Here is a 22629-nt window from a genome sequence, read left to right on the forward strand (position 1 = left end):
CGCTTAACTGAATGAGCCACCCAGGTGCCCATTGCTCATTTCTATTTATTGATTTATTTGTTTGTTTGCTTATTTATTTATACTATAACTTATTGTCAAATTGGCTTCCATACAACACCCTGTGCTCACCCTTGCTCATTTTTAAACTGGGTTGTGTGTTTTCTTGAGATCTGAATGACTTTTTTTTTTTTTTTTTAAAGTGGGTCATCTCATGAATAGGGGGTGGGTCCAATCATGTGTTCAGTTATTCCACAACCATGGCAGAAACTGCATTTCCCTTCTCCTTTACTAACAGAATCCTGACATCGTGGCAGACAAGGTCCCTGGTCTGAAATATTTAGTCTTTCAGACTCCTTTGAGGGGTGGCCGGTGTGACACAGGTCTGGCCCACAGGAAACAAAAACAAACAGAGAGTGCTGGTTGGGGCTTCCCAGAAGGACTGTTAGAAAGGAAGACTCAGTCGGCATGCACCACTTCGATCTTTTGTCCTTACCTGTACCCCTACCATTTCCCAGAACGTGATACAGTGCCCAGAAAGGGAGAGATCATCTTGTGAGGAGGCAGACAAAGTCACTTGACGAGTAGAGCCAATGGATAGACGGAATCTGAGGTATAATGACACCATGGAGGTGTTGCAGAAGCCGGGACCGTCCCTAGACGTCCTGGTTTGTGATGAGAAGCACCCCCATTTGGTAAGCATTTTAGTCAAGTTTCTGTTACAGGCAACCCAATGCATTCCCCGCTATGGCGACATTTTTCAAGCACCGTTCAGGGTGACACGCTGTCTCCCTGACAAGACTATTCTAAGCAATGTTTATTTAAAGGCCTGGTTCGCAGAAGTACTACATTTGAAAAAATTTCTGTATGTTATGGGCACGATTATATTTACGACATGTTCAGCACTGTGCTGGGCATCACGGGGAGAGGAAACGAGAGAATGAAATAATGAGGTTACCCTCATGGAACTTACCATCTGATTAGAGATAAGAGCGACCTACATGAAATAATCCTGAGCGCATCAGGACGGTAAGATGAAGGGCTCATAGTGGGTATAATAAACTAGGTATAGCAGCAGCTCCCATAAGGTGAGGTCACTGAAGAAGAGAGGAAAGGGGAATGTGATTGTCAACTCTGAAAACACACTTTGGGTATCCTATAGCTTCATATTTTTGAGTATTAAATCAATGACCTAAATATGGACAGGAAAGCTAGTGCCTGGGTAAGTGAAGACAAAATGAAGAAAAGTCATTTTAATTTGTATGCCAATTCAGCTTTGAATTCAGAGGAAATTTATCACACTAGTACCAATATTTCAAATACAGAGGACTGTAAATAATTCACTAAAATTCTATTTACCTTATTAATTGCCAGTATATTTCATGTTGACACGAAATGGAAACTGAGTGCATGTTATCTCAAAATAGAGCTTTCCCAACGCTTCCTTTGGTAGGTTAATGGATTTCACCCGAAGAGGGGCCCATGCTTTTTCTTACGCGTTTCTGGTGGTGCAAATTTTGCTAATACTGTTAGCAACTGCTATTCATTTTTCCTAGCTTGCGGTTGCCGTTACTAGCTGGAACAAACGTGGGTAGTTATCACACGTCTGTACAGACAAGAGCAAGGCAATCTGAATTAGTTTTTCTTGGGACTCTTTCCTGGGATTCGAAATTTTTTTTCTCAAGTTTTTCAATTTCAGTGATAGAAGAATAAAGGCTTGCAACTAAAATACAGATGACATCTCTACCTAAAGTTTTTAAACCCCTTTTCTTCAGGACTTGGGGGCACGAGGGCATACTTGGCTTTTCTTTTTTCTTCTCTTCCTTTCCTCTTCCATTCTCGAGTTTACGCCTGAGTCATCAAGTCAAGTCATCAAGTTTACGCCTGGCTGTGCTTCATTGCCACGGGGCTTAGTTTCAGGGTTATCAGATCTTTAATGGGCACTGTGGATTGTCTCACATCTGGGCTGGAGGGCGACTGGAGATAGGGTGAATCAAAAGGGAAGAATCTGTAGAAGGATAGGAGAATAGGCAGAATGTTAACGGATTGGAGAAGGGCATGGAACCAATAGATGACAATGGCTATAATCCTCTCAAGGTTGCCTGAACTTAACCCTGTAGGACGTCTGACTACCTACAGGTAGATGGGACTTGTTCGCAGGGGCCCTCAAAACCCGGGTAAGGTTAGGGTACGGGTGGAAACTCAAAGGGACTGCAGTGGGTCCATCGGTAGCAGAGGCGATGGAAGGGCCCCTGATGATAAACTCGGCCGAAAGTAACCCCACCTCTCCACTCCGAGGCCGACTCCGGCCAAATCCTCATCCGGAGCCGCGGGCGGAGGACTGATCGTGAGAGCCACCTCCTCCGCAATCCCCCGCCCCTCGGCGCCGACGCTCCGCGCTCCTTCCATTTCCCCATTGGCTGAGGCGCTCGCCAATCCTGGTGAAGCGGCTCGGCGAGAGGCCTCCGGTTGGTGGAGCCGGCGCTGAGCCCCCCTCTTGCTCCGGCCGGGCCCCCGGCCGAGAGGGGGCGTGGCCGCGGCCGTGGCCGGGCCGGAGGCGGCGTCGCTGGCGCCGCTGCGTGCGGTGTGGTGCGGGGCGGGGGCGCCGGGCGGCCGCGGCGCGGCGGGACCATGGAGCTCGGAGCGCAGCCCCGGCGCCGGCGGCGGAGCCGCGGACCGGTGAGTGCGGGCTGCGGCCGGCCGGACTCCCCGGTCCTGGCCCCTTCGCTGCGCGGCTCCGGGCCGAGGGGCTGCCCCGGGGGAGGGGCGGGCGCGGGCCGGGTCCCCGCAGCCCCGTGGCCAAGTGAAGTTGCTGCATCGCGCCGGGCGCTCTCGGGCGGCCGGCGGGGCCCACTGCGGGCCGCGGCGCCGCCCCGCGCCTTGCCCTGCAGCCCAGCCGCATCCTCCGCGCCGGCTCCCGTGCCGGCCCGGGCTTCCCGCCGTCGCGGCGCGGCCCGGCGGCCGCTCTCCCCCGCGCGGTTCCTCGGCCCTCGGCCCCGGCGCTGCTCGGTGCGCGCTTCCCGGGCTGCGGGGCAGGCGCCCGCCATCCCGGCCGCAGGTGGCGCCCGGGCCTCCGCTCGCGCCCCACGCACGATGCTCGGGGCTGCCCGGCGTCCGGGACCTTCACATCCCGTGGCTCTGCGCGCCCTGCCGGCATGTGGCCCAGTCGCCGTGTGCCTGCCGCCCCGGGTCGGGCCCTCCACCCCCGGCTTCGCCCTCCCCGCGCCTCTGCGCCGGGTGCCCCCTCCCCCGGGTCTGCAGGCCCGCGGGGCTCCCGGCCTCCGCAGCCAGGCTCGGCTCCCCGAGCGCAGGGCAGGGGGGTCGGGCAGCCGGCGAGGGGCGCGCTGCAGGGCAAGGGGAGAGGGCTGAGCGCCCGGGAGCCGCTTCGCGGGCATGGATCGTCCCCGGGAGACTTTGCCTGCGCGGCGGGCGGGGGCCGCGGCGCCTGGCTCTCGCCGTCCTCCGCGCCGGAGCTCCAGCGCGTGGAAAACCTTCCCCTCTCCGTCCGTGGTACTTACGGGCAATGGCGATTTCTTCTTGCTTCAGCCTCCCTGCAAGGGACAGTTCCGTGGCGGAGAGCAGAGTTCTTAATTATTAAGAAGCTAAGCGATGGCCTTAGGGATGAATGGGAACATCTCATTTTTCTTAGCCGCTGTCGGGTGTATTAGGAATTCTTTCTCATTTGGGGGTCAGTTGAAATCGTACTTAACTGTCAGCAGTAATTTCTCAGTTTTTAAAAGACCGAACATTCAAAGGTCAGTTTTTGCTTTGTGCTTGCTTCTCCAAATCAAATGCATACTGGGGCACGAAATTTTAAGATTCAGAATCCACATTTTTGGTGTTTCTTGAGGGGAGGGGCTAGCCTCATTTAAAAAAATCGGTTTGTCTAAAACTTAAAAAGCCTGCGTCTCTATCAAAACTAAGTTCAAAGTGTTATAATGGACTTCTTTTTCTGTCGCCTCTAGGGCAAATTCTGTTGAACCTTGGTGGCTTCTTTTTTGTGGATGCTTTACTCAACTTTCCTTTTCTAGCAGCGAAACAACGCAGTGATTCTTTAAAGCTAGGTCTTTTATCTACTAGAGAGGTTAAACAAAGGAAAGCTGGGTTTGACCTTTCCCATAGGCAGTTCTTATTGTGTATCTGGTCTCCTTTCTAATAGCCTCCACATAGGGCTCATTTTTCTTCATTTTTGAAGATCTTAATTTATATTCACAAAAGTTGTGCCCTTTCAGATGTTTAAAACTCACTCGGTTGGGAAGTTTGCTTGACTTCATCATACATTTGCAGTTTGACCTGTATCCACTGTTGTCTTAAAACCGTGAAAAGAAGCTTGTTCTGGAACTGTCTACATAAAAATTGTTCTTGAATTTCCAGTTGCTGACATGAAGTTGCTCTATAGCAGCGTTTTATCTGTTTCCTTGAAACTTATGACGCAATAGCCAATGGTGTACTACTCTGTTTTTAAAAAATTCTGGAAAAAAAAAGAGAAAAGGCGAAACTGCACTTTACTAAGTGGTGGTGTCGGCATCGTAGCCCCCTGTGTGTTCCCAGCGTGTCTTTGTACACCTACTTTACCCTTCCCAGAGTAACCTGCATGTGGTAAGTGACTTCTGGGTTATTGGAATGGTTCCATTAAAACAGTTGTCTGTTTATAAGTATTAAAAGAATTACCTGTCAGGGCGCCTGGGTGGCTCAGTCGGTTAGGCAACCGACTTCGGCTCAGGTCATGATCTCACGGTTCGTGGGCTCGAGCCCCACGTCGGGCTCTGTCCTGACGGCTCAGAGCCTGGAGCCCGCTTCGGATTCTGTGTCTCTTCCTCTCTCTCCCCCTCCCCTGCTCATGCTCTGTGTCTCTCTGTCTCTTGATAATAAATCAACGTTAAAAAAATTAAAAAAAAAAAAAAGAAAGAATTATCTGTCCTAGGAGGCCAGTACTAATGGTTTCATTTAGAGTTCCCAGAACTTTTCTTTGAGAAATAATCGCCGAGTATATTTCCCACTTCTACGCTGTTATCATTCCTTATATCTTCTTGGGCCCGCCCCCCACATGGTCGTACAGACTGTTGATGCTCACCTCAGTCCTTTTTGCTCAGAAGCCTGCTTTCCTCTGCAAGGTCAGGTTTTCTTGGGACCTGCCCTGGGGCATTTGGAGCCCAATGCTACTTGCAGTCCATGGGTGCTCAGGGCTGGGTCTTCACCCATGGTGCCTTTTACGCGGGCAATACGGGAACAGTGTATGCCATTCATACGTAAATAAGGCGTTATTATAAACTAAATCGAGTATCACTACGGAGATACGGGCAGTAATAAGTCTCAGTCCCCTCTACCTCTTCTTCTTGGGTGCCCTTGTCCTGTGTCTTTCTCCAGAGGTAACCAAACCTGATCCTGTGGGGTGTGGCCTTCCAGAACTTTCTCGATAACTTTTTTTTTCTTCAGAAGCCAGTGAGTGGATGCCTGCTAAGCGCCTAGCGCTATTTTCATACCGGGAGCGCAGAAATAAGAGAGAAAAGCTCTCAAGATGTTGTTAGTGTGCCGAGACCAACGATTTCAGTGCAGTGGGATCAGTGCCATGATGGGAGTTAGTAAGCAGAGAGGGGCGCGGAGCATCACATGAATGGCCCAGTCCATTCATTTGCTTGCTTTATTCATTCGCTGGACTTCAGAGCTTATTCTACGTGCTGGGGATACAAAGGCAAACAAGGTAGATGCCTCTTTTAGCATCTGTCATCGGGTTCTCGGACAGTTTGACAAAAAACATTTTTTTTAATGTTTGTTTATTTTTGAGAGCGAGAGACACAGACTGTGAGCAGGGGAGGGGCAGAGAGAGAGAGAGTGGGAGACACAGAATCCGAAGCAGGCTCCAGGCTCTGAGCCGTCGGCACAGAGCCTGATGCGGGGCTCGAACCCACACGAGCTGTGAGATCATGACCTGAGCCGAAGTCAGTTGCTTAACCGGCTGAGCCACCCAGGCGCCCCATGTCTTTTTTTTTTTTTAATGTTAATTTATTTTTGAGAGAGAGAGACTGTCAGAGTGCTTAGCGGGGGAAGGGCAGAGAGAGAGGGAGACACAGAATCCGAGGCAGGCTCCAGGCTCTGAGCCGTCGGCACAAAGCCCGATGCGGGGCTCGAACCCACAAGCTGTGAGATCATGAGCTGAGCCGAAGTCAGTTGCTTAACCGACTGAGCCACCCAGGTAGGTGCCCCATCGGACAGTTGTAACCGATGGGGCACACATTTAGTTAACCAGTGCGGTATATGGTAAGTGCTCTGAAAGGGCTCAGCTACTGGAGCTTAGAGGGTGACTGGAAACCGAAGCTTAGGGACTATTCAGAGAGATGAGAAAAGCCTCCGGGAGAAATACAAGGGAAGGAATTGGTCAGAGTCTGGGTCAAGGAGAGGCTTGGTAAAGGCTGTCAGAGACATGGTATATTGGAGCACCTGACAAAATTTAGTCTGGTGGTGTGACAAGGTGTGGATGGGCTCAGGGAAGCGGCAAGAAATGGGGCAGGAGAAGCGACCCGGGGCTGTGCGGCATAGGGCCTTGCGGTTCCTGTCGTAAGGGGTTTGGACTCTTCCGTGGACGAAAGGAAACAGTTGCGGAATTCTGAAGCAGAAGGGCATGATCAGATTTGCCCTTTGCACAATGGACAGAAGGGAGCAAGGGTGGAAGGAGGGAAGGTCGAGGAGGTAGAGTTACTGGGACTTGCTTGTCGGTTGGTGGGGGTACATGTGGGGGAGTGAGGAGAGGCGGGAGTTCTGGGCGGTGCTGAGTCCTGGGTGGCCAGCCGGGTGGATGATGGTGCCTTTCTCAGCGGAGCAGCGGCCATTTGGAAGAAACGATGCCCGGTGTACTTGCCTTTGTTAAGTTTCAGGTGGCCGCGGGACACGGTGGTTAGTCGACTGCGTTAGGGATCCGGCTGTTGGGGGATGTCGACTTGAGACAGACATCGGAGAGTCCTTAGACCACAGTTCCCAGACTGTGTGCTGATGTGATGCAGTGAACTCACAGGGAGACTGCAGGATATTGAATTGTGCAAGGAAACTCAGCAGTCCATAACATCTGTCCTGCCCTGTGGGGAATACTCGCTCCGAGGAATCTACGGTTTCCACTATCGGTTGCATTACTTTCTTTTCGTTGATAATGTTTGTAAGGCTGGGCGTTCAGTGGTTGGGTTCCCTGTGACATTCAGTGTGTAGTAGGACATGCACGAGGTGGTATCCAGTCCAGCTCCAAGGTTTGAGAAATTGTGAGGTGCCGAACAGGTGCACGCGTACCATAAGTAAATACTGGTGGTTTATTCAGACATGAAAATACTGATTTTTTTTTTTTTCTCAATTGAAACGTGCTTTTTAAAAATAGGTAATAAGTTGTTAGGGCATGAATACTTAAGTTATTTGAACTTGTCCAACAATGCAGCAGTCAGGCGTTTCTTTTGGCCCGAGACGCTAAGGGTGCCGTGAACAGAGAAAGTTCCAGAACCTCTGCCTTTGCCCGTATTTGTGAACGGAGGCTGTTGGAGTGGATGGAGTTATTCAAGAAGCACGTACAGAAAAAAGGGAGTGTGTCGAATGTGACCTGGGGAGCTCCTGTGTTCAAAAGATACGCAGGAGAGGGTAGGCTCTCACTGTGAGACCGAGAAGGACAGTTGTAGGGGGAGGGGGGCACGAATGGCGTCCGGAAGCCGTGGTCCAAAAGAACATCAGCAAAGAGGGGTGCTGAGAGCCAGGAAGTCATTAGTGATATAGGAGGTGGCAGCGGTGACACGGTAATGGGGACAGGAGCGGGATGGCCAGATCGTGAGAGGGTTTAACAGCGGGAGCCAGGAAGTATGTGGGGACAGTGTGTGGGGACAGCTCTCGGGCGTGGTGGTGGTGAAGGGTGGCTCCAGGAGGCCAGGGAAAGGGGGGACTTTTTTTTTTTTAGTGCAAGGATTTGAGCATGGTGAGGAACCAAGGGGAGAGGGTGCTAGCTAGCTAGAGATCCAGACAGACAGTGGGTACAGAATGTCCATTGGCTTCCGCTCTGGGATGTCATTACTGGTTTCACAGGAGGAGTCCCAGGGGAGCCTTACTGCCACGGACCAAGGATTGTACTCGGGTGGGGAGGCTGGTCGGGTTATGCGGTGCTTCTAAACCTTGGTTATGGAGAGGAGAGAAGGGCATTCGCTAGGGAGGCACAACTGGTTCAAGGGGAGTTGTTTTTTGTTGTTTTTTTTAAACATTGACTTTATTTTCTTTTATTAACTTTCTTTTTTTTTTTTTGTTTTTTTTTTAAGAACGCCTTTTTTTCTCTTCCATTTAAGACATGCCTTTCTTAGGACTGGTTGAGCCTTCTCAGGGTGGGGTGCTTTGGGCATGGCCGTGCCTTTTTCTAGGTCCTGGCGTCCCGTGAAGGTCGTATGGTCCGCGACAGTGCTGTCCTGTTTTGCTTTGAGTGGACGCTTTCTGCTGTCAGTGCTGTGCTGCTTACCTCAAGGTCAGTCTTGTTTGTTTTGTGCAAGAGCCCATCCTCCTGTCTTAGCAGATGTCCCTAGATTAGGATAATTTTTCCATACTCAGATTTCGGCCTTAATCTTTGGAGCCACCCTGTTCTGGTTCTCCTTCCCTGGATCTGTGCCTCTCCTCTTTGAGGTTAGCTCTTTTCTTCTCTTTTCTCCTGTTGATGCTCTCTTTTTTTTTGCGGGGGGGTGTGTGGTTTAAACATCCTGAATATCCCAGGGTGATTTCTCCTCTTTCAGGTCTAGTAGGAGCTTCTGAGCCTCAGCTCTGGGCTCAGCATCCGGGATGGAATTTTCCCTTGGGCCTGTTCTTCCGGGGCCCTCTGACCTCTGGGAGCAGTGGTCTTGTATTGATCTAAAGATGTCTTCTGCTGCATTGTATATTTTCGGACTTTTTCAGTGTTTTATTAACATTTCTCTTTAGTTTTTGCTTTATGGTTCTTTTCACATGATTGAATGCCTACTGTGGACCGTTCTGGTTATTGGTGATAATAGCATTAATCGGACAAAGCACCAGTCCTCAATACCTGGAGAGGGAAAACAGAGGTACATTGTCTTGCAAACTAACTGTAAGCTCCTTGTGGGCAGGCACCAGACGGCACGGTGCCTCATCCACAGCCGGCTCTTAGTAGATGTGTTCCAGCTTTGTTAAGTAACCTCTTAAACACTGTGGCCACTTACAGACTGTTGTTTAGGTCATCACCTTACTGGCCAGTGGTAACACCCAGTGCCTCCTGGCTCCAGCTGGCCATTTGCCCAAAGCCTTTGTGATCTTTGGTCCTTGAATACTTCCTTTTACTAGCGACTGAAAGCCATCTTGGATTTAAAAAAAATTTTTTGCAATGTTTATTAATTTTTGAGTGACAGAGAGACAGAGTGTGAGCAGGGGAGGGGCAGAGAGAGAAGGAGACACAGAATGCAAAGCAGGCTCCAGGCTCCGAGCTGTCAGCACAGAGCCCGATGCCGGGCCCGAACTCACAGACTGTGAGATCGTGACCTGAGCCGAAGGGGACACTTAACCGGCCGAGCCACCCAGGCGCCCCCATCTTGGATCTTTAAAGCTGAGCTCCAGTGCATCCTGAAGATGTCATTACCCTGTTGCTGTGGTTCCTCTCGCGGAGTGCTGTTGTTCATGCTGTGCACACGAGTAGCTCGGTGAAATTGTGTTGCATATGAAAGTATGGATGTGATTGACCGAACCAAGAGCCCATGTGGCCATATTTTATCAGCTAAATGGAAGAAATGGTGTCTTCCTTGCACATAGCAGATACTCAGCAAATATGTTTTCATTGACTGAACGTGTCATGGGTTTTGATTGAGGACCATAGGAAAAGCAGAACACTATCACTACTTTCTAATTTTAAGAGTCCGGACTGAGTCATTTTGCTCTATTCATGTTGCACTTTTGTTTTAAGCCCCCCAAAAAACGTGCATGACACTCCCCCCCCCCCCCCCCCTTGTTTTGTCATGTAGTCCTGTGTTAGAGTTACTACCTAGGCACAGTTCGGCTCTGAATTTGACTTTGTAACTCTTTTTGGGGCCATATTCTGTGCAGCTTAGAATGAACACTTACCTAGCGGTTCATGGATTTAAATTGCTCCCTGTGGTGCATGGAAGGAACACTGTCTAAACACTCAGGGAGTGAAGTATCTAGTCCAGTAGAGGGATGACATTAACCAGAAGAGTGGCAAGAAAGTGAGGGAGCAGCTTCTGTGTGTGTTGGTATCATTCTGAGAGAGGCTGTTCACAGCTTACAACAAAGAGGAACTGACTTGCCTTCCATCTCTTGAAAAGTAAGATTTTAATTTTGGCGGGAAGATTGTAGTTTTCCAGTATAGGTTACATGCCCATTTTCAATAGAAACAGAAAAACACATTTTGTTTATAACCAAACCTATAGAGTTTGAAACATAACTTGGTTCTCGGTTTTCCATAGTACTTACCTCCTGTTTGTGTACATCTTTTAGAGTTAATTATCCGGTTTTTGATTTAAAAACAGAAATGCACAGAGACCCCTTAATTCCCCAATCACCTGTCTTCAGATTTTAATTACACACTGCAAACAACATTGTTTCCAAAGGCTTTACTGAGATGTGGATTGTCCTTTGAGATATCCCAGGGAGGAAGATTATTAAAATGTTACTTTTTTTGAAAGCTAGCATCTTGAAATTGGAGGATTGCAAGGCCTGTCAGTGATAACGACGTTCATACCTGAGTTTGCCCGTTGTATTGCATAGATTAATTAAAAACTTCTTCCATTTCTGACATGTCCAGCATATTCCATACTCCCTGTCCAAAAAAAAAAAAAAAAAAAAAAAAAAAAAACCCAACCAAAACACGTGGTAACAACAAAACCTCATGGTATCATTTGATAGAATTATAGAGGCATTAGGTATTACAGGGTCTAGAACAATTTTCGTTTTAAGCTACATTTATAGTTACTGTTGCTAGACAGGAGTTTAGAAACGTGTGGTTTCATTTCTTAGGCTATTTGGTTTCTGATGATTGTCAAATTACATTTGAGATAAAACATGTTGCCCTGCATTTTAGTATTCACCCAGCATGCCCTCTGGTTCTGGACCCTGGTACAACTTAGACCAACTGTGTACAAGTGAATGTTACAAATAGGGTTTTGTTGCAGTGTTTTTGTTTTATCCATATATATTTGTTCAGATTTTGTTGTTTGAGATGCTTATGATTTTATTGAATGCAAACAGTGGAGGCTTGTCCCTCGTCCCCCATCACGTAAAGATTTAAATTAGCTTCTAGGAAATACTCATAGTGATGAAGCTGAATATAAATAACGAGAATCAAAACCATGTGAAGATCATGAATGAAAACAATGAAACCTATTCTTTGAACAAGGGCCCAGCCTCCCAGGTGGGTGTTTTAGTTGTGGAGGGCTAGAATTTTACTCGTGCAAGGCGTCAGTGACTCAGCCCCAAAAGCATCTGTTGCTTAGTGCTTGTGTTCCTCATGGGGTCGTCTTCCACGGGGCCCTTCTGGTAGGCCAGCTTTTTCCACCTGTGACTCAGCCTCCATTAGGAAGTAGGAACTTCCTCCTGCTCGGTTCAGCCGGTGGGCAGGGAGAGAGCCAAGTCTCGTGGAGGTTTTATGGGCCAGCACACATCACTTCTCATCCCCCTGGCTGAACTCCGACACGGCCTCATTTAATGTGCTGAAGGCTGAAAACGTCAGCTGACTCTGAATCCCCGAGAAGAGAGGACGTAGATATTGGTGACATAACTAACCAGCCTGCATGCATACTGGGAACTTGGCCGAGCATCCTGGTGGTGAAAGGGGGAAACATCGTCAGCTCTACGCTGCAGTTTTCACCATCTGTAGAAACCATACCAGTTTCCTTTCCTTAATACGTTCCCCAGACCCTCACTTGGGGTTCGTATTGGTTACACTGAGAGCCTCAGTGAGGGGTGTGCAGCCCATAGGACGTGGTTTTTCTGAGGCTGATTATATTCTGTTTTTTAGATGAAGGGAAAACACACCTTAATAACAACGTTTCTGCAGAGGGTTAAACTCGCATGGTTCATGTGCTTTCTGGTGGCAACAGTGAATGCACTGCATCTCTGTCAAAACAGCCATTCAGGAATATAATGAGCCTCAAATGGATTTTTTGGTAAAAGGTGTATAGAAGCTGGTTTGAAGTTCTCTTTCCTGATTAGGTTGGAGTGCTGGTATTTTATGTTGTCAATTAGAGGTAGACTTTTTGGAGACCAAAAATGGAGAAAGGACTGATTAATTCAAAGTCAATGTACTGCATGCCAAGCTTGTTCCAGAACAGGGGTTGGTAAACAATAGTCTTTGGGCCCAATCTGGACTTTTGCCTGATTTTGTAAAGAAAATTTTATTGGAATAGAGGCTTGTCCATTCGTTTACATACTGTCTGTGGCTGCTGCTTTTGTGCTATAAGGCAGAGGTGAGTAGTTGTGACAGGAACTGTCTAACCTGCAGAGTACAAAATATTTACTATCTGATTCTTTAGAGCAAAAAATCCCGACCCCTCTTCTAGAGGATAAGTGCCCTTTCTCAGAGAGATCCCATTCGAGTGGGGGGGAAAGATAATAAATAAGCAGCATAAATACATGTAGTGATAATGGTTATCAAAAAAATACAGGAGCAAGGGGACAGTGTATCGGGGACTGCCATTCTTGATAGTGTGGTCAAGGAAGTGGTCAGGGAAGGTGTCTCTGGGGTGACAGTTGACAGAGGCGTGATGAAGGTCAAGTGCGCCAGTCCGGCAGATATTTTGACCAAGGGCCTTATGGGAGGAGGAACAGCAGGTGCAAAGACCCTTGAGGTGGTAGGAGGGTAGTATGAGTAAGTGGGTGTGTGTGTGCGTGTGCGTGCGTGTGCGTGTGCAGTTACAGAGGTAATAAAGGACCAGATCACGTAGGGTCTGGTAGACTGTGGTGGCACTTTGGATTTTATTCTGAGTCAAATGGAAAGCCATTGCAAGTTTTTGAGCAGGGACGCGATACCATGTGGCTTAGATTTTAAAAGGGTCACCAGCAGTGTCGTGTAGAGAATAGATTGTAGGGGACAAGGTAGAAAGACAGTGTGTGCACCTGCTAGGCATTGCTAGATGCTGAGGGTATCAGGATGAATCAGATGGCCCTTTCCTCCAGGGGCTGATGGTGTAACCGCTGAGAAAAACAAGTGAAAAGATCACTGTGGTGTATAGCTGTAGGTGGGAAAGTGTAAGGTGCCGTGGGATTGCACAGGAGGTGCTTGATCCAGAGTGGGAGACGACACCCGCCTGAGAAAACGGGAGGACGCTCATGAAGACTGATCGGAATAGGTGCCCGTTGCATACCTGAGCTCTGAGAGTTTTGGGAGAACCACGCGAACAGATCGTCAGAGATTCTGCCATCGAGCAGAGGTGGCGGTGGGTTTCAGATCCTAACGATTGTTCTCTGGAGCACTGCGGGAGAGTGATTCTAAGATTGCATCGGGCCCCGATGGGATACGGTGCAGTGGGCGCTGAAGGGGCACGGATGATCTTTGCCAGAGAGCAGGACCAAGGTAATTTTGGTTCGGAAAAATTGTAGAAAAGTCTCCGTAATTTATCTGTGGAACGTATTGTAGAGCGTTGATAACCTTTCCCATGAGCCCAGCAGCATGAATGAGGTTGCAAAATATACCTCTAAGTAGTTAAACAAATTGATCTGCTGTCTGCAGTTACTGGATCTGACCCAATGAAACTTTGGAGGATGTCTATAATGATAGTTTTTATTTTTGAGAGAGGTGATATTATCCCATTTTGGATAATAGCGGAAAAAATTGCTGCCATTTTTATTGGTGTAGTGAAGGTTATTCATCTTTTTATTTTCTTTAAAAAAAATTTTTTTTTCAACGTTTATTTATTTTTGGGACAGAGAGAGACAGAGCATGAACGGGGGAGGGGCAGAGAGAGAGGGAGACACAGAATCGGAAACAGGCTCCAGGCTCTGAGCCATCAGCCCAGAGCCTGACGCGGGGCTCGAACTCACGGACCGCGAGATCGTGACCTGGCTGAAGTCGGACGCTTAACCGACTGCGCCACCCAGGCACCCCTCTTTTTATTTTCTTTAATAGAGTGTCTAGATCATTTGAAAATAATTTCAGTGATTATAAAAGAAATAGGGAGATGAAATGGATACATTCACAATCGTAGAGGGAGTTATTGTTTGTACTACCCTGGTATTGTAGTGAACAGAATTCCGTAAGGATATAGAAGATTTGAACAACACAATATTTGAACAATAAACTTGCCTTGCATGTCTAGACATTTCCCCTAACAACTGCAGAATACACATTATTTACCAGTTCATGTGGATAAGCTGTCAGCTTATGGGATATTTCAGAGGATTGAGGTCAAACAGTACAGTATTCTCTACGTTAAACTAAAATCAATAGCAAAAAGTAAAATCATTTCTAAATGCCCAGAAATTATGGAAGATCTTTAATTGCAATGAGAATTTTAAATATTGACAAGATATTTTGATCAGAATTAATATAAAAATACTTCATATCGAAATCTGTGGGATGCAGCTAAAGTTATACTTAGAGGAAAGTTTATAGCCATAAATACATGTTAGGAAAGAAGACGGAAAAAACGTTCAGTGATCTGTACATCCGTCTCACGGAGTTAGGAACAAAACAGCAAACTAAACACGGAGGAAGTACAGTTGACCCTTACCATGGGGGTTAAGGATGCTGACCCCTGGGCAAAGATTCACATGTAATTTTCGGGCATGGATTTAAAGTCAAGGTCTGAAAACCTTTCCCTGCACCCATGTTACAGAAGGCTTCACCAATGATTTCCTTAAGAAGTTAGGTAGCTTTCAGCTTTTACATTTTGATTTCTGCTGCACTTGGAGTTTATTCTGGTGTGTGATATTATGAATGGGTCTCATTTTATCTTCCACATGGCTATTCACTTGCCCCAACATTGATGAAGCCCATCTTCGCCCAAGTCATTTGAGATGCCACCGTTATTATATATTACTAGGTTTCCGTTTATAGGTTGGGTCTGTTTTTGTATTTTCTATTACATTTCCCTGGTCTGTCTGCCTCTTTGAGTGCTACAACCACAATTTTAATCATGGAACTTTGTTCTCATATCTGGTAGGGCTACTTCTCCCTCGTTCCAGTTCAGTGTTAACTGAGTGTCAACTTGTCTAGCTCCATAAAGAAGCTTCCGAGTAATTTTTTTGCAGTTGTGTTATATTTGTAAATTAGTTTAGGGAGAACCAACTGCCAGTCTACTGAAGTTGTGATATCTCATCCACGAATGGTGGATGCGGAAGTCTCACAGGGTGTGCCTTTTCAGGAGTGTGAGTCTGTAGATTTCTTCATGGAAGTTTTGAACGTTTCTTGTTAAGTGTGCGTTCTTTTCTCTTGCTGTTACAAATGGGGTTTTCTCTTCCATTACATATCCTGACTGGTTACCGGTTGTGTACACGAAGGCTATTGTTTTTTTGTTTGTTAATTTTATATCCTGCTGCCTTGCTGAATTCCCTTTCTTGAGTTATTTTTTATCACTGATTCTTTTGATTTTCCAGGTTTACTGTCATGTGATCAGCTAGTAGAGAGTTTTATTTCTCCTTTTTCACTGTTTGTGTTTTTAATTGTTTTCTCTTGGTGAATGCCTCCAGAACAGTGTTAAATAGTAGACAACATATTGGGCATCCTTGCTTGGTTCTTGGCCTTAAGTGGGCATGCCTCTAGTTTTAACCCAGTAAGATGTTGGCACCCCCGCTCTCTTGTGTGCGTACTCTCTTGTGGGTGTGCTCTCTCGTGTGGGTACTCCTACGCATACACTCTCTCCATATGTATCGGTAAAGTCATGTTAAGAAGCATTCATTCATTCCTATTTATTCAAGAGATGGTTTTCCAAAATTAGGAATGGATACTGAATTTTGTCAAGGGTTTTTTTCAGGCCTTTTTGGAGGTTATTATGTATTTTTTCTCATTAGATTTATTAGTATGGTGAGTTGTATTCAATTTGCTAATACTGAATAACAATAATAATAATACTGGTTTTTTTTTTTTTATTCCTTTAAGTTTATTCATTTATTTTTGAGAGAGAGAGAGTATGTATGTGTGTGAGCAGGGAAGGGGCAGAGAAAGAAGGAGGGAGAGAATCCCAAGCAGGCCTCACACTGTCAGTGTAGACCCTTGACATGGGGCCTGATCCCACAAACCATGAGATCATGACCTGAGCTGAAATCAAGAGTTGGATGCTTAACTGACTGAGTCACCTAGGTGCCCTGGGTTTTTTTTTCTTTAATATTTTATTTCATATTTCTGCATCGGTGTTCCTAAGTGCTATTCGTTTGTAAAGGTGTTCTTTTTTTTTAACTGTCTTAATTGGGTTCAGGTATTAACGTTATAGTTTTTTATGTTATACTTGATTCATAAAAAGAATTTGGAAGTTACTCTTTATTTTTCATGTTTTAAAACAATTTAATATTGGAACTGTTTTTTAAGGGTTTGGTAGATTTCCTCTGGTTTGGTCCTCTTTTAGTAAGGTAGTTCTTTGGTAACTTTTTCTGATTCTTCTAGGGAAGTTAGTTGGTTTAAGCATTGTCTCTGCTGGGGTCCGTTTTGATATGCTGTATTTCCTAAGAAATTATCTATTTCATCTAGGTTTTTAAATGTGTTTGCATGCAAGGGGGCAGGGTACTCTTTTATGATTTACAGATTTTATCTTTTTTGTATTCGTGTATTCGCTTCTTTTTTTCCTTTGCTGAAATTAGTGTATGTTTTGTTTTGTTATTTCAGCTGTACAGGTCTGTGGCATTACGTCCATGAACTGCAGCCATGAGCACCATTCCGCTCTAGAGCTGTTTCACCTTCCCATAATCCAAATTCTGTGCTGGTTGAATATTCACCCCCCGTTCTTCCCTTCCCCCAGCTCCTGGCAACCACCGTTCTCCTTTCTGTCTATGAATCTGACGACTCTAGGTCCCTCATATACGTGAACTCAGTTTTTTTTTTTTTTTAAAGAATGAGAATTTTTATTAAGTTAATTTCTGCTTTTGTATCTTTACAGTTACCATCTTTAAAAAAATATTTATTTTAAAGTAATCTCTAGACCTAACGTGGGGCTCGAATCATGACCCTGATCTTAAGAGTTGCAAGCTCCACCAACTGAGTGAGGGGCCTTCTTTGTACTCCTTTTGGTTGACCTTGTTCTCCTTTTTAGCTTTTTGAGTTAGGAATGGGATACATTCATTTTCTGCTCTTAAAAAATTGACATAGGTGGTTAGGGCTCGGGATTTGTTTCTGATTAGTACTTTAAATTCTTCCATGGAGTCTGATATGTAATATTTTCATTATCATTATTTTTTAGGAATTCTGTGACTTGTTTTTATATTCTCTTTCTTCCAAGAGTTGTTTCAGGTTTTTGGTGGGAAGGTTTTAAAAAAATAATTTCTAGCTTTTCTCTGATTTTTAAGAAAAAATGTTAATTTTATTGATACTGATAAAAATCACATCAGAAATGTGGAGCTTGGTGCTTTTTCACAAAATGTATTCCATCACCCATGAAACTAGCACCTAGAACATTCCAGTGTCTCCTTTAAGTCATGACCACCCCGCTCTCCAAGGGCATCCCCTATGCTGACTTCTAAACTGATGAGTTTTGCCTGGTTTTGAATTTTGATTATTATAAATGGTTTTGTATTTAGATCTTTTGTTCACCAATTTTAAAAAATTCGTCCATGTTGTTGCAAGTACTCTTGGGTCATTTATTCTTCTTGCTGTGTGTGATTCCATTGTGTGTACCATAATTCATTTATGTTTCTCTTCATGTACCATTTTACATCGTTTCCAGTCTTACTTTCAGTTTTCTTTGCAATTTTGATCACTGGTTATTGTTGGTAATATTGCTGTTTCATGATTACGTTCATGATTTATTTGTGCCTTATCCTAGGATAAATGTTTTGTGTTTGTTCAAAGGAGGCATATTCTCTATTCTTAGAGCATGGCGTTCATATATGTCCAAAAAAACCTTCTTTATTGGTTATGTTGTTTAGATGATTTACTTTTTTTTTTTTTTTTAATGTTTGTTTATTTTTGAGGCAGAGACAGAGCATGAATGGGGGAGGGTCAGAGAGAGAGGGAGACACAGAATCTGAAACAGGCTCCAGGCTCTGAGCTGTCAGCACAGAGCCTGACGCGGGGCTTGAACTCACAGACCCCGAGATCATGATCTGAGCCGAAGTCGGATGCTCAACCGACTGAGCCACCCAGGCGCCCCTAGATCATTTACTTTTAGTCTTTGTTTATTTTCCTTCCTGATCTGTTTTGGGTACTGAGTAGTGCGTGTCTCTTATTTATAGAGATTGTATTTTTTCTTGGATTGGTTATAGTTTCTGTTACTTGATTCATAGATATTAATACTTTTTTTGCATTGTGAAATAATAGCTTTTAGCATTCTTCCGCTTGAATACTTTTTGTCTTAACTTTTATCTTGTCTGGTATGATTGCCACCTAATTGCTTCCACTTGCCTGATAAGTTTTTGTGCATAGCTTTATTTTTAGCCTTTTCGAATCTTGCGTCTTAAATCTGTCTTCTCGTTACTATGGGACAGGGTTGGCCTTTGCTCTCTGAGGAAGTTTGAAAATCTTTTAAGTAGGCAAGTTTAGTTCATTCACATGAATTGTTATAACTGAGATACTTGTTTTCGGCTCTGTTGTTATCTGTGATACAGTTACCGTGTGTATCGAACTTACTGTGTTCACTCATTATTACGTGTATTTTCCTTGAGCTTGATAAAGGCAACTTCATATCTAGGAAGGAATAAATTTTTGTTCTAGCGGTTGCTTTTCAATTATGTACCTGTATAGTACACCCTCCCCCTTTTTAACCATTTTAACCCATTTTACTCTCTTGTATGTTGCCTTGACATGGCTTCTTTTGATTCTCACCTGTTACCAATACAGTAGTGATTTTATTGTTTTTTTCTTTCTCTTTTACCTCCCCATTTTACTTACTTAACTTATTTATAGTGTATGCGCTCGCTCGCAAGCTGGGGAGGGACAGAGGGAGAGAGAGAATCTTAAGAAGCTCCATGCTCAGTGTGGAGCCCTACTTGGGGCTCGATCTCATGACTGAGATCACGATCTGAGCCGAAACCAAGAGTCAAGACGCTTAACCGAGTGAGCCACGCAGGCACCCCTTCCCATTATTTTTGTTGCAGTTTTCTGCTTTGTCACAACGTAGGTTTGTATACTTCTGTCCGTGACCCTAGTCTTGTTTTTAGTTTTAGTTCTGCTGTTGAATACACAGACTGGGGACTTCTTCATCAGTCCTCTTCAGTCATCCTGTGACCGGTGGGAGATTCTGCATTGTGTGAATGGAGGTCTCAGTTCTCGGCTTCCCCAGGAGAAGATTTATGTGCGGATCCACACTTGCTCTGGAATAAAGGTGGCCAGATGGAAAGTAGCAAGCAGGAAGCAGTTTATTAAGGACAGTACATCCTCAAGGTGGGAGAGTGGGCAGGCCCAGAAGTGGCAGCTGCCGGGGTTAGAGGGGACATTTCTTTCTGTGTTTGCATAGGTCATGGGTCACAGCTAGGGCCACTCCCACTGAGGGCTGAGGTTGCTTCCAGTCATCTACGGGACTACTCCCACAGGTTAGGAAGGGGAGCTTTTGGCCCTATACACACACGGTTCTTGCCAGAACTGTCATGGCCATCTCCCCCAGGGGGTGGGGTTTGAAACCACAGTGTAAATATATTAAAATGAATCTACAGGTTACCCTGGGACAGAGGTTGAAGAGGAGAGCCATGTTCTACACCTGTGGCTCTTGGTCTGTCAGCCCTGTGTGTTGGAAGCCACAAAGTAAGGGGGAACCTGGGTGGCTCAGTCGGTTGAGCCTGACTCCAGCTCAGGTAATGATCCCAGGGTTCGTGAGTTTGAGTCCCATGTGAGGCTCACGGCTGTCAGCTCAGGGCCAGCTTCAGATCCTGTTTCCCTCTCTCTGCCCTACCCCACTCATATCCTCTCTCTCTCTCTCTCTCTCTCTCTCTCTCAAAAATGAATAAACATTTAAAAAAAAAAAGCCACAAAGTCAGGATGTTGTGCCCTCAGGCTTCTTATGTGTCTCCTGTGTATCACTGCCTTTGCCTCTTACTCATGTCTGACTGCCTGTTCCATTCCTTGATTAGATGGAGTTCAATGTCTAGTGCATCCATTGAATATAATGGATTAACCTCTCTCCCGTGCATGTAGAAGTGTGTTAGTTTTGTGTCTTTGGGAGAACTGAGAAGATAGTCACGCCGATCATTCCGTGTCTTTGATTCAGATGATGAGCCTGAGTTGAGAAGGGTGATTGGAATCCTCAGGATGCGTGCCTGTGTAAGCATTTTTTGAGTTCTTGCTTGTTCGAGTATTTTTTATGGTCCCGATAGTTGAAGGACGGCTTGGCTGGGTATAAAAACCTATGTTTCGCTAAGTTTTCAGGCTGACGCAGGGCGCCATCTCACAACCGTGAGATCATGACCTGAGCCAAAATCAAGAGTCGGATGCTTAACCAACTGAGCCACCCAGGTGCCGTCCCTCTTTCAGTATTTATTTTAAATATCTTTTCCCAGAGTCTTGACTCTTTGTACCCTGGAATACGTGTGTCTTCAATTACGTGATGTTTGACCTTCTTTGCCTGTTTTCTGTTTCATTCACTCTCTGCATACTCATTTCTTTATCTTTTTCTTTTGGTTGTTTTCTCAATTTTTCTTAATGCCTTTTATTAAACTTTCATTTGAAGTTAATTTCCTTTGGGCACCTTTTCATTTAATCTTCTGCAACAGGATTTTTTTCTTCTATTTCTTTCCCAATTAAGTTCAGCTTGCTTTTGTTTCAGTTTCTTTTTCAGTCCATTTTCATTCTCAGCTTCCGTATTAGATTCACATGTGCTTGTTTGAGGGTACTCAGTTCGGTTTTGAGTGTCATACTAGAGTTTTCTTTGGTTTCACAGATGCTTTGGGGGAGAAGTTTTGTTAGTGAAATGCTTTGATTTACGTTTTCTGTTTTCTTCTAGCAGTTTTGTGTGGGTATGGACTTCATTTGCGTTTTTGAATCCCCGTTTATTTTGTGAGTAGGTTTCTTGGTTGGGGAGCACTCTTTCCAGTTCCCCAAAGTTCTTTTAATGATGTCAGTTTTGATGGGTGGGTGGCTTGTCTTATTTTTGCTTTCATTTCTGCAGTTTCTTAATTTTCCTCTTCTTTCTTTCTTTCCCCTTTCTGCCATGTCTCCAAGACGTGCCAGTCTCTCTAAATAACTGACCCTTCTTCACAAACGTTGCTTCTCCAAGGCTGCGACTTCTAGTTCCACTCACTTTCAAGCCCCCCTCTTGCAGCCAGTTCTGTGAACTACCAAGTCTTGATCTGTGTTCAGTGATGTAGCACTTTTTCTCCCCCCAGGGGGTTGAGGGTCATTTAAGTCTTCCACATGTCTCTACTCTGTTTTGTATAACCTTTCATCTCTCCCGCCTTGTTCTCTCCAGCCATAGGCTTTCAGTGGTGTAGGATGGAAGCTCTGTTGGAATGCAGTTTATTTATTTACAGGTTATTTGAAGGCTGTTGTATTCTGCTTCCTATTCGTGCATGAAGGCATGGGTCATATGTGGATATTTTTGCTCTTCTTATGGATGTTTCGGAAAGAGGATGTATGGGGAGATTTGGAATCAGGGTGGCCACACTCTTGCAAGCCTGGAAGTCCTGCCAGACGAGCATAATCTTAACATCAAATATTGTCAAGGAATAAATTATAGGACAGTCTCATTCATGAACATACTTGCAAAAATCCTTAAACATAACAATGAGATCTACCGGTGTAAAAGGGTAATATGAGCGTTTTGTATTTATTCTAGAACGCAAGGTTGGCTTAATACTCAAAATCAAATGTATCTCATCATATTAATGAAGGAAAAAAACTATTATAATCATTATGAGATGCAGAAAGCACTCAAATTTAATATTTGTTCATGTTGAAAAACTCTTAAGCAAACTAGGAAAAGAATGATCCCAGGAAGAGTATCTACAAGGAAACTTATAGCAAATGTCATATTAATGGTGTTCAGTGATGAAATGCTTATCTTCTGAAATTGGGAATGAAATAAGAATGCTTGTCCTTACCACGTTTATCCACCATGATGCTGTAGGTTATGGCCAATGCAGTAAGAAAAGAAAAGTAAAAGGATAAGAATTAGAAGGAAAAAAACAATTGAATATATGTAGGTAGTATGATTGGTCTATATAGTATTGTATATAGAAACATCCAAGAGAATCTACACATAAGTTATTAGACTTTAGAAGTGTATTTAGCATGGTTGTTGAACTCTCTATAGCAATTGGAAAATGAAATGAACAAAGACATTGTTTTGGCATTAAAGATCCCAATGTATAGGAGTAGAAGTAGCAAGAAATTTATAATACCATTGTGCAGGAAACTAGAAAATATTTAGAGAATTTAACGGAAAGGTAAGGAAAGGGGGACTATATCATGTTCATGAAATGAAAGCCTTAATATTACGGAGATGTCAGTCCTCTCTAAATCAATACATGGATTCTGTCCAACCTTAGACCATAGCCTGGAAAATTTGGGGAGGAATGGAAGTTGACTATTTGTGT

The 22629-nt window shown here is 44.9% G+C and overlaps 1 protein-coding gene across 4 annotated transcripts in view; it reads left to right on the top strand.

The window, feature by feature from the left end:
- The first annotated feature begins 2549 nt into the window (after positions 1-2549).
- WASF3 (WASP family member 3) overlaps positions 2550-22629 on the top strand; it is a 135805-nt gene continuing 115725 nt past the window's right edge. For 2 of the 4 annotated variants that reach the window (XM_045461601.1, XM_045462362.1), the window contains exon 1: positions 2550-2676. The gene's annotated coding sequence lies outside the window, so the exon portion shown is untranslated. Of the gene's footprint in view, positions 2677-20335; positions 20360-22629 lie in introns of those variants that run through there. The other 2 variants (XM_045462032.1, XM_045461940.1) reach the window with 2 other exon arrangements.

Source organism: Leopardus geoffroyi, chromosome A1 (assembly GCF_018350155.1).
Source record: "Leopardus geoffroyi isolate Oge1 chromosome A1, O.geoffroyi_Oge1_pat1.0, whole genome shotgun sequence".
Classification (NCBI taxonomy): domain Eukaryota; kingdom Metazoa; phylum Chordata; class Mammalia; order Carnivora; family Felidae; genus Leopardus; species Leopardus geoffroyi.